The sequence below is a fragment of the Tamandua tetradactyla genome, chromosome 2 (genome assembly GCF_023851605.1).
Source record: "Tamandua tetradactyla isolate mTamTet1 chromosome 2, mTamTet1.pri, whole genome shotgun sequence".
Classification (NCBI taxonomy): domain Eukaryota; kingdom Metazoa; phylum Chordata; class Mammalia; order Pilosa; family Myrmecophagidae; genus Tamandua; species Tamandua tetradactyla.
The window spans coordinates 80449977-80462554 of record NC_135328.1 but is presented as its reverse complement, the minus strand read 5'-3'; positions in this window follow the sequence as shown (position 1 = coordinate 80462554).

Genomic DNA, 12578 nt, shown 5'->3' with positions numbered 1-12578 from the left:
CCTGCATACGCCAGACAAAACCCCTAGCCAGTCCCATGAGTGCCTCTGTGAAGCCTTTAGAATGTACACTTCTCTTGACCCTGAAGCACCAGAAACCAAAGACTTGTTAACACTCCATTTGTCGGGCAAGCCCAACCCAACATCCAGAGAAACCTGCAAAAACTAGGAGGGTTTTCTGGAATGACTATATCCCAGCTCCTTGAGGTAGCTACCCAAATCTACATGAACCATGATCAGGAGGCATGGAGAGAAGCAGACCACCAAATAAAGAAAAAGGCAAACCTTCTTGCTATGGTGCTCACCCAGGGCACCAGGAAGTCCCCATTCTCAAAACCCAGAACCTTCAAGAGACCAAGGCCAGCAGATAAAACACCCACTTAGGCCATCCAAAGAATGTAGGAGAATAGCTCTACTGAGAAGAAACCAGTGTGCTTTCTGTAAGGAAGAGAGACGCTGGAAAACAGAATGCCCCAACAAATGATGGGAAAAGGCTTGCCTGAGCATGAATTATAGAAAACTTGGAAGAAGTGTTCTCCAGCAGACCAGACCTAAAGGACCAGCCATTCTCCCACCCTGATGTAAAATACTACACAGATGGCAGCAGTTTTGTCCACAATGGAATGCGAAAAGCTGGACTCAATCATGGAATCTGGGCCCATCCCAGTAGGCACCTCAGCTCAAAAAGCCAAACTCATAGCAGTCATCAGAGCCCTGATGTTAGGATCAAATTCCATCGTCAACATCTACACTGACTCGAGGTGTGCCTTTAACACCGCTCAGGTGCATGGGGTCCCCTATACAAAGAAAGGAGACTGATCAATGCTGGGGAAAAGGAAATAAAGCACGGCCCAGAGATTCTATCCCTCCTGGAAGCAGTATGGGCCGCCACAAAGGTCGCCATCATCCACTTCCCTGGACATCAGTCAGGGAATACAGCAGCAGCCTTAAGGGGAACCCATTCCTCCTTAATAGCAGCATTTCTGCTGGAACCTATAAATTGCCTACAGCCAAAATATTCTGAGGCTGAATGTACCTGGCTGAGCCAAGAAGGTGGTGCCCTCCTACCGAATGGATGGTAGAAATTCAAGGATGGTCTATTAGCAATCCCAGAAGCACTCAGCCCAGCAGTGGTCTTACAAGTTCATGAAAATAGTCACTGTGGTAAAACAGCCCTGGAGCAGTTTCTTCAGCAGTGCTTTTACATTCCTCGCTGCATCAACTCGCCCGAGCAGTTTGTGCTAAATGTGTAACTTGTATTAAAAACAACCCCTGACAAGAGCTGAAACCCCCCCTGGGAATTCAAGTCATGGGACAAATGCCATTTGACAACATCCAGGCAGACTTCACAGAGCCTCCCCGGGCGAGGGGATACCACTGCTTACTAGTAGGATCTGTGCCTTCTCAGGATGGGTGGGAGCCATTCCAGCTTGCTCAGAGAAAGCCCAGGGTGTAGTTCAGTTCTTGTGCAAAGAAATCATTCCACAGTATGGCCTGCCAAGCTCCCTGGGCTCTGACAATGGACTGGCATTTGTGGCCCAAATTATATAAAATCTCAGCAAAACCCTCCACATAAAGTGGAATCTCCACACAGACTATAGGCCACAAAGTTTAGGAAAATTGGAGCAAATGAACCACACCCTGAAATCACATCTGAAAAAACTTTGTCAGGAAACCAGTCGAAAATGAATTGATGTTCTCCCTATAGGCTTGTTAAGAGTAGGATGCAATCCCACAAAACAAACTGGATTTTCCCCTTTTGAAGTTTTATTCAGATAGCCTCCACCACTGATAAAAGAACCCCAAAGAAATATTACACAATTTGGAGAAATGACCTTGAGAAAGCAACACCAGGGCCTAAGCTCCACCCTGTCTCAGCTTCACACCTGGGTAAATGAAAAATTCCCACTACAACTGACACTCACCCCACACACTCCTTTACCCCAGGATCATTAGTCTGGGTAAAAGATTGGAAAAGTCAGGCATTAACACCCACCTGGTTAGGGCCCTATACGGTCCTCCCTTCAACCCCTACAGCTGTCAACATTGTCTAGATCATCCCCTGGAATCAACACTCCTGCTTGAAACCTGGAAATGGTTCAACCCCATCTTGGAAGTGCCAGACTAACCCAGAAAACCCACTGTATCTGACCCTGCATAAAGAACCCACCTCACTCCAGAGCTGGCTGGTCTATGCATGGCTGAAGCTTGAGGAGCTTCTTTAGTAGTTGTGTGCTGAATCTTTCATGGAATGAGTGATATAGCTTATCATACCTGTAGTTTAGCATTCTTTATCCTTGTGCTTGTGTTTGTCCTGCATCTAGCAATTTTAGCACTTGGGAAGTGTTTTAGTGCTACTTAGTATATGTCTAATCCTCCCTTGTTTACTAAAAAGTGTAAGTCAAACTATAGAAACCTTAGTAAACAGAAAAACTGCCTTCCACCTACTTCATCACAGAGGACTGCACCCCTCAAACTGTCATAAGTATGAATTAGTCCCCATAAGTGAAAACAGTGCTACATCTATGGAATAAAATATGATGAAAAATATAATCTAAAGGGGAGAATGAGGTAGTTTATAAGAGTGGCCCCAGCATTATTGCTATATTTCCTTACTAAAATGACTTTATGAATTTGTATACTCTCAAGAATATGTAAAAACATGCTTTCTGAAAGACATAGTGAAACAAAATGTCTTCTTTCCATATAAGAGAAATCAGCTAAGAGCCAGAGCTTATAGCAACACCCCTGTCCATTCCCATGGTAACTCCTGTCCTGCTTGCTAGCCTGTATAATCTGGAGACAAAGGATATTTGGGGCTCAGACTTTGGAAAGAAGTCCTCTGAGTCTGCTGTGGCAATAAAAATCTTTTCCACTTCTCAGAGGCTTCAATGTTTTCTTGTGTGGTATTCAAAGTTTTTCCCTACTTCAGCTCTAGGTGTAGAATCTTTATGATGAAACAAAGATCAAGACTATAGGATAGGGAAATTAATATTTTATAAGTTTTAGAATTTCATTTTAAGAAGGAAAACCTTTAAATATTAAACATTTATGGTCTGCTGTTACAATTTTTTAAAATGATTTTGACACATTATGTAAATTTTCCCTTATTTTCATGTTTTCTATTATTAAATGCCATTATTATATTACTCTATGTAATAGAGTTCATTTTATACATTTTAAAAATATTCTCTTGTTACCATATATTGGTTCATAATACTAATAAACCATATTTTGATTATTATCTACCTCACCCGCACCTACTCTGCTCACACTAAATCAGTGTGAGAGCTCCAAAAGAGTTGAACTTCACAGTTTTCGTCTTCTCTCACTGTCTTCCATGTCCACCTCAATGAGTTCTCTACATCCATCTTTACTTTCCCTAAGTTCTAGTTCCTTAGTTTATATCATCTAAATTGATCTAACTAATTGAATGTTCAACAAATCTTCACCTCAAATTTTTAACTTAACCTAATACCATCAATAGCCCTTCCAAATTTCTCTTCCCAACTTTCCCTTTACAGTCTTTACTATACTTCCATTTATTCAAAGGCAAAGCCTCTAATTCATCTTTGAATCATCCTTCTGTTGCCTTTATCTCCCAAATCAAGTCATTTATTAAATCACGTAGAAGTTCCTTCAACTTATTCCTCATGTCCATCCATTCCCAATTCATGTGTATGACCGTCATTCCAGTCATTATTTCACGTTAATTATTGCAGCGATTTTTCAGTTATATTACTAATATCCACCTCTTACCCCTATTCTAATGCAGTTCCTGCCAGACTAAAGCTTTTTCTGTACTATTTTTTATGTGCCTCCCCTGTTTGATAAATAGTTAAATAAATATTTAATCTCACCCTATTTTCTATCTTATCAAGGCAAATTATAATGTCTGATTTTCAAGGCTCACCTTTATTCCACTCCTGTTCCTTGTATAATGCCTTGTACCTAATAATTGCTCAATAGACACCATATCTATACAATGTTTTCCCAGCATGAACCACTGCTCTAGTCAAATAGGCTGCCCTGCAAACATGCCATAGTCATTTCTACATTTTTGTCTTGACTCTATAACTGGATGTATTCCTTCCTCTTTACCTATTCATATCTATGTCAACTTACTGCCACCTACTTCCAAAAAGGATTTGAAGTACTTAGAAAAAGGGTCACAACTACATTTAAGATTATTTATGATTATAGTTAAAATTTACTGTGTACCTAATATGTATTAAGTGCTTTATCACTTCCTTTACATATATTACTAAATCTTCCAAACAAATGTGGAGTTAGACATTATTGTCCTTATCATAAAGACGAAAAGAAGGCTCTGTAATTTTAAATATCTTACCTAAGGAAACAGCGGATAAGGACTATTGCAAATACTGTCTTCTAGGACTACCCTTCGCATCCTTCAGTTCTTAAATCCTCCCCCACCCCCACCCCCACTGTCTACCTCATTTTTCAAAGGAATCAGATTCCATGTCTGTCATAGAGCCTTCCTTTATTTCTGTGGCTCTCCGTTTCTTCCCACTGGGTTCCTATAGCATTTATAGTTTGGGTCATTGACTCCTCACCTCATCACATGATGTTATATATCTGTGGTTATTTTATGTGTGCCTTTCTTATCTCCTTAATGAGAAAATAAGTTCTCCATTCCTCACTCTCCCTGGTAGAGGGATAGACACAGAAACAAAGAAAGCTGTTTAATGAAATAGTTTATATATGTATAAAAAGTTCTAACTAAGGCATGAAACAATTTCAGATGAAAACCCTTCACATTTCTGTAGGAAATGAAAGTCCTCCCATCACAGATTCTAATGCTATATATACTTATGCTTAGTTTTGACTCCAATTACCTGGCCACCTGGACATTAGAATAAGGCTACTTTTATTTGTTTTGTTTGAATTGTATGCTGTTTTAATATATTAACTCATTGCTTCAGCCAGGTATTTGTGGCAGCTGCTCAGGTAGAAAGGAATTTTGTTAAAGCCCTATTTCTTTTGAGTCGTGAGTATTGAGAGCTATATAACTGTCAAACAGTGCCCCTGTAGGGTTCTTTCCTGATCCCCTGTGTTCTCTGTGCTTATATATTCCTTACACCATCCATATATAAATGTTTAACACCTCCCTTGAGAATGCTTAGAAAATATATAATTGGTTAAAATTTAGCTTCCCCTTCTTATACTTAACTTATGACTGAGATGTCATAAGCCATTTCTCTTCTAATTTACATTATGTAAGCTAAGGCATTTATTATTTTGCTGGATTGATGCTATTCATTTCTACAGAGCTGTTGCTTAATTTGTCTAGCCTACAAAAAAACTAATACAAGGTTCTCACTCAGTGTGGTGAACCTCTCCCCAAGCTACCAACCAAAGTTAAACACTTTTAGAGCTTGGTTTTGTAGTCAAATAAAACTCACAGGAAGTAATCCACACATGAGTCCAGTGGTCAACAGGAGTGAGACTGATGGCCATTTTGATAAAGTGGATGAGGTTAGAAATACTGGAAGGCTTTAGTCAAGGTGTAGAAAAGCAGAAGACTTTGAGCTCAAAATATAGTTTGCCCAGGGATGGCCCTGTTTATCTTGGACTGAACTATGTTGGATTTTCTGGGGACCAAAAAATAGGACCATATGTTTACCAAGTACCTACAAAGCACTTTACCCAGATTATCTAATTTCATTTTCACAAAAACCCTGTGAGGTATGGATCATTTCCAGTTTACAGAGGAAACTGAAGCACAGAGAGATTAAGTAACTTTACAAAAAGGACACAAGATACCAAACTAGAAAAACCAGGATCCTAACACAAGCTACAAAAGTCTATGCTTTGTCCGCTAATCCACATGGTTTCTCACATCCTCAAACTCTTTTACATCTCCAGTGACTTTGGGGATGTCTCCATCACTTAGTATATAAAGTTAATTTGTTTCTCCAGCCAACAAACAGGATTTATTTAGTCCTCTATTTAACTTCTTTACATGCATTAGGGTGTACATGTGCTTTTCTAAATGTAGCTTTATATTATGGTCCGAATCTTTCTCTTTTTTTTTTTATTGTAGTAAAGAAAAATAACATAAAATTTCCACCATTAACCATTTTCATGTATACAATTCAGTGGTGTTATTTATATTTACAATGTTGTGCTACCATTTCTACCATCCACAATCAAAACGTTTCCAACATCCCAACCAGAACTGCAGAGCCTCTGTACCCATCAAGCATTAACTTCACATTTCTCACCCCTACTTGGTCTCATTCTCATTCTTTCTCTCTCTCTCTCTCTCTTTTTTTTGTATGCTGTATGGTGGGGGTCACATTTCATTCTTTTTCGATGTGATCATCCTGTTGTTGCAGCAGTGTTTGTTGATTTTTTTTTGGGGGGGAAGGGGGGAGCAGAGTGCATGGGCCAGAAATCAAACCTGGGTCTCCCTCATGGCAGGCGAGAATTCTAACACTGAACTACTCTTGCACCCTCTTCATTCCCTTTTAATTGCTAGTTTCATACTAAAGAAATAAAACTTGGGTTTATCTGTCATTTAGAAGTGAGTTAGCACTCTTCCCTCCCAAAGATTTTAGTCTAATTAGCATTGAAAGTGTTATTATTCAATAATTTTTTCCATGAAGTGCCTTTTGGCATGGCAGGCAAATGTAATCTGGTAGCTTGGTACGATTGCTATTCACACTTTGGTAATGAATAAATTCTGCTGGCTCTTTTGGAACAGTCAGAAAGGAGTAATTGGTCTAGTAGAGTGGTAGACTAAAAACACCAAGCGCCTTCATCACTGCTTCTGATCTCGTGCCCTTCTTCTGGCAAACCATGTGTCAGATGTGGTGGGGGAAAAATTCCCTTTCAACAGCAGAATGTGTGCAAGCTACACCCTGAATTATCCCATGATGACCCCGTAAATACAACACATGCCCTTGTGACCACAAGGCCTGACGACTATAATTTCCACTGCTTTTCCCCAGAGCACTTTCTGCCACATGCAGCAGGCACAGTGTGCTGGGGCTCAGCTGCTCCCTCACGCCCAGGGCACCTGCCTTCCATCCGTTAGTGCCTGCATGTAATAGAGTGTCCAGTGGGAAGTACAACCCACTGGTTATGGGATCCCCGAGTTCATCCTCCTGTGTGAACTCTGAAGCCCAGCCAATATTTACTCGGCAGCCAGCTGGCATTTTGGGGATATTACCTAATGCGCTTGCTGAAGTCATTCCAAAGATCATTATTAGGCAATTTCTTAGAGCAAACCACAGAATGAAGACGTATTCTCCCTGCCCCCAATGACATTATTGAGAGATATTTCATTCATTCCGTTCTAAAAATATAATCTGTAATTCACAGTATCATCACATAGTTGCATATTCATCATCATGATAATTTCTTAGAACATTTGCATCAATTCAGAAAAAGAAATAAAAAGACAACAGAAAAAAATTCATACATACCATACCCTTACCCCTCCCTCTCATTGATCACCAGTACTTCAATCTAGTGAATTTATTTTAACATTTGTTCCCCCTATTATTTATTTTTATGCCATATGTTTTACTCGTCTGTTGATAAGGTAGATAAAAGGAGCATCAGACACAAGGTTTTCACAATCACACAGTCACATTGTGAAAGCTATATCATTATCACCAATCATCTTCAAGAAACATGGCTACTGGAATACAACTCTACATTTTCAGGCAGTTCCTTCCAGCCTCTCCATTACATCTTGACTAACAAGGTGATATCTATTTAATGAGTAAGAATAATTCCATGATCACCTCTCTACTCTGTTTGGAATCGCTCAGCCACTGACACTTTGTCTCATTTCACTCTTCCCCCTTTTGGTCGAGAAGGTTTTCTCAATCCCTTGATGCTGAATCCCAGATCATTCTAGGATTTCTGTCTCATTTGCCAGGAAGGTCCACACCCCTGGGAGTCATGTCCCACATAGACAGGGGCAGGGCAGTGAGTTTGCTTGTTATGTTGGCTGGAGAGGCCACATCTGAGCAACCGAAGAAGTTCTCTTGGGGGTGACTTTTAGGCCTAATTTTAAGTAGGCTTGACCTATCCTTTGTGGGGTTAAGTTTCATATGAACAAACCCCAACATTAGGGGCCCAGCCTATTGCTTTGGTTGTCCCCACTGCTTGTGAGAATATCAAGAATTCTCCACTTGGGGAAGTTGAATTTTCCCCTCACCATTCCCCCAAGGGGACTTTGCAAATACTTTTTTACTCATTGTTCAAGTCACTCAGAGATTTATTGGGGCATCACTCTGGACAAACTTACAAAATCTTATGCCCTACTCAAGGTTCCATGTACTTATGGTGTTCAATTAAGCTGTCCACATAAGTTATATTAGGAACTGCACAATCAAAATATAAATTTTGTACCAAATAAACATTTTTGCTTTAGTCTCATACATAAGTTAAAATGTTAAAATATTAATTACCATTATTTTCAACACCCTGCAGTAATGACATTCCTTTGTTCTTCCTCATTCAAAAATGTTTTTAAATTTGCACATTTAGTCACTATCATTATACACTCTAGGCATTCTTAGATTATACCATCTCAGTTTTTTTTTTTTTTTCTTTCTTTTGGCATGGGCAGGCACCAGGAATTGAACCTGGGTCTCCAGCATGGCAGGCAAGAACTCTACCACTGCGCCACCATCACCCACCCCATCTGAGTCTTTATGGTATATCTTTCCTTCTGATTTTACTTGTGCCCCCAGCCCTCCTCCCTCTATCATTCTCACATTCAGCTTCATTCAGGTTTCTAGTATAATTTCCTCCTAAAGGACCCCAGTAAGCAATCCTACCTTGAATGGGTGGAAACACATCCCCATGGAAACCACCTAATCGAAAGGTCCCTTCCAGTAATACTGAAAAAGGGTTAAAGAAATGGCTTTTCTGGGGTACACAACAGTTTCAAACCAGCACAGAAGGGTTCCTGGCAGAGATAGCATAGGTATTCAATGAACACCTAAATCCAAACTAGGGAAAGATACCTATTGTCTGTCATTCCAGATGAGATTACCAAACAGCGAATCCACTGTTGGATTGAAGGGACATTGGAACCTTGGGTGTTCAGTGGGAATCCCCAGTGATCTTCCCTCTTTCAAAACAGCTGGAGTCCAGAATTCTCGACATTGCTACTTCTGATCCCTAGTACTACAATTTAATTCAACTCCCCATCTTTGCTTTATCATTTGTATAGTTTAAAATTTCTAGCATTTCCTAAGAATTCAAATGAATTATAGCACTTCCTAAGAATTCAAGTGACAGTGTCCTTTTAAGATACATTATATGATCTTATCACTTCATTTGCATTGCACTCAGAGAAAGAGATGGGCATGCAGGACTAGTATTGCCCATGAGTGAAAAGTGACCCGATAGTTAAAATAAATAACTTGAAGCTCCGTTAAGTATTTGCTAACCACGTTTTCCAAACCATACTCAGAAATGCTCATTCAGAGTTTCAGAATGCCATTGGCCCTTACTCTGACTTTCTAAATGGCTCTCTGGAAACCTCCCTGTGTGCCTTCAACCTCCCAGAGCTAATGGTATTGCCTCCAAGGAACCCCGTATGGCCTCATCAGCAAAAAAAAGGGCAGCATACCAGTGGTTTGGTAGAGTGAACTGGGCCAGGAATCTGGGGAGCAGTTCTTTATTCCCATCATTGCCAGCCACTCTGGGATCTTGATCTAATCAAACCCTCTCTGTGTTTTAATATTTACCCTGCAAAATGGAAAACATAATACTGTAATGGTGCTCTGAACATGCACAGCCAGATCAGATGGGAACAAAATATTTAGGATATTTGATCTACTTCAAGCTCATAAATAAGTACTGGAAACCTGAGGTCCCAGAGACTGGGAATTTTAAGGGAGCCTAACACCAAACAGGGTGGGGAGAGGTTTTAGCTGTAGTGCATTTTGGATAAGGACATTGAGATCTGGCCATAATTTTTTCCTTTGGAGGACTGTGAGGACCAGAATTTTGGGAAAGAACTAATCAAAGACTAAGTTGCATGAATATCCCATGCGGAAAGGCTTAACATTTACCTATTCAAGCTCATAACACCACAGTAAAATATAATAGAACCTGCTATTGCTTAAACTCTCTTTTAATTAGCTTGTCCCCAGAAGGAAGGGTTCTATTTCAATCCCAGTTCAAGGAAATTTATCAAATCCCACTTTGAATATGTCATTGTACTCCCTGCTGAGGGGCAATTATAATATGGCTACTTACAAACTAGTGGAAAATAAGCACTTTGGGGACTACATTGTGAGGTGGAGCTAGAGCAGTGCCACCAAAAACCAAGTAAAGATTTGTGGGACCTCAAAGGGGAATGAGATTGCTGTTGTTAGAGAAATAGGGGAAAGTGATATTTGAGATGGGCCTGGAAGGATTCCAATAGACTGAGGGTACAAATTCCAGGTAGAAGGAAAAGAATGTGCCAGAAGCAAGAAATTTTGTTTGGGACGGGGAGAAAGACAAGTAATACTTGGTAAGAACAGTTTCTTCTAAACTTGTCTGCACAAAAGAATTACCTGGGAAGATTTTAGTAAAAACACAGGTTTCTGGGCTTCTTCCCAAACCTTATGACTGATAATCTTAAAGGATGGAGAGATAGATTATGGTTTTGCTTTTGTGTTTAAATTTCAGTTCTCTGAGTGCTTCTAGCACACAGGTAGGATTAGTGATCTCTCAAGTAGGTTTGACAAACTCTGAAGAAACTTACAATATTTGACCACACTGTAGAATTGGGTTTCAAAGTTAAGGTTTGAAAATCAATTTAGTAAGACCCATCAAGTTTTTCAGGAGTTTGTTTGTTTTTAATTTCAAGATATCAGAGTGCATTGTATATGGCAAGAGTAGAAACTCTGTGAAAGATTTGTTCCAGTTGTTTGATTGTGCGTTTGCTTATGTTCTGGGTCACAATAAGAAAACATATTTCTTACTGGAGGCTTGAGTCAAAAAATAAAAGACAGAAAGATCTTCAAGGAGATTCTATTTATTTTTGTGGGCGATGGTGAGCTAAAGAAGCTTTTGAAGCCGGGAGTGACATGATCACATTTCCCTGTTGAAAATATTCAGGTAGATCTAAATAAAAAAAATAGGGATGAAGGATTCATCAGAATCTATACCCATTACCAATTTTTAAGAGTCAGACTACTGGGGTTCAAGGGTAGTTCAGTGGTAGAATTCTCACCTGCCATGCAGAAGGCTTGGGTTTGATTCCCAGTCCATGCACTTCCCAAAAAGCAAACAAGCAAAACAAACAAACAAAAATTCAATAAATGGTGCAATGATGGGATAGTCACATGGAAAAATAATGAAATGTGACCCCGCCATACAGCATACAAAAAATATATATATAAGATTCAGACTATTTATAATATACGTTAATTCTAAAAGTATTTATTTGTATTTGTAACATCAGTGACCTTTTATCTTTATGAAGCCAGAAGGTATATCATGATTGAGCAGTACTTCCGATTATTGCGAACAGCAGTTATAACTGAGCCTCTATTAACCCAAAGGTTGTGGTCAAGTGATACACCTCATTGTCTGAACTCTAGGGCACAAAAATTAGAGAACATGGCCTAGAGATGGTTGCAGACAATCCATAAAGGGGATTTTGGTTCAGAATAATCATTAAATCATGAGCAGTGAAAGGATTTGAATGGACATTTATCCGAAGAAGATACAGAAATGGCCAATAAGCATATGTGATAAATAATCATCAAGTAAATGTAAGTCAAAACCACACTGAGGGGAAAGGGGAGTTAATGCATAATGGATACAGGGTTTCTGATTGGGGTGATGGAAAAATTTTGGTAGTGGATGGTGGTGATGGTGGTATAACATTGTAATGTGATTAATGCCAGTGAATTGTATGTAAGCCTGGGAGTGGTTGAGATGGGAAATCTTATGTTGTATAATATACCACCATTAAAAATACAATTGAGATACCACTTCATACTCATTGGACTGGCTATAATAAAAAACACAGATAATAACTATTGTTGGCAAGAATGTAGAGAAATCTGAACCTCATGTACCGCGGTGGAAATGTAAAATTGTACAGCTGCTCTGCAAAAAAGTTTGGTGCTTCCTCAAAAATTAAACAATTACCCAGAAATTTCACTCTAGATTTATTAAACCTAAATGAATTGAAAATATAAAAATACACACAAAATTTTGTACAAGGAGTGTTCACAGCAGCATTATTCCAAATAGCCAAAAAATGGAAGAAAAAAAATGCTCATCAACTGATGAATGGATGAATTAAACGTGGTATATCCATAAGATGGAAAAAATGAATGATGCATGCTATAACATGGATGAGCCTCGAAACTATATTATGGTAAGTGAAAGAAACCAGAAATAGAAGGCCGCGTATTGCATGATTTCATTTACATGAAATCCCCAGAATAGGCAAATCCACAGAGATTAGTGGTTGCCAGGAGCTGGGGAAGAGGGAAATAAGGAGGTATATTAATGGGTATGAGAATGATTTTAGGGAGTGATGAAAATATTCTGGAATTAGTAAAGATGATTGTAGAACTTTA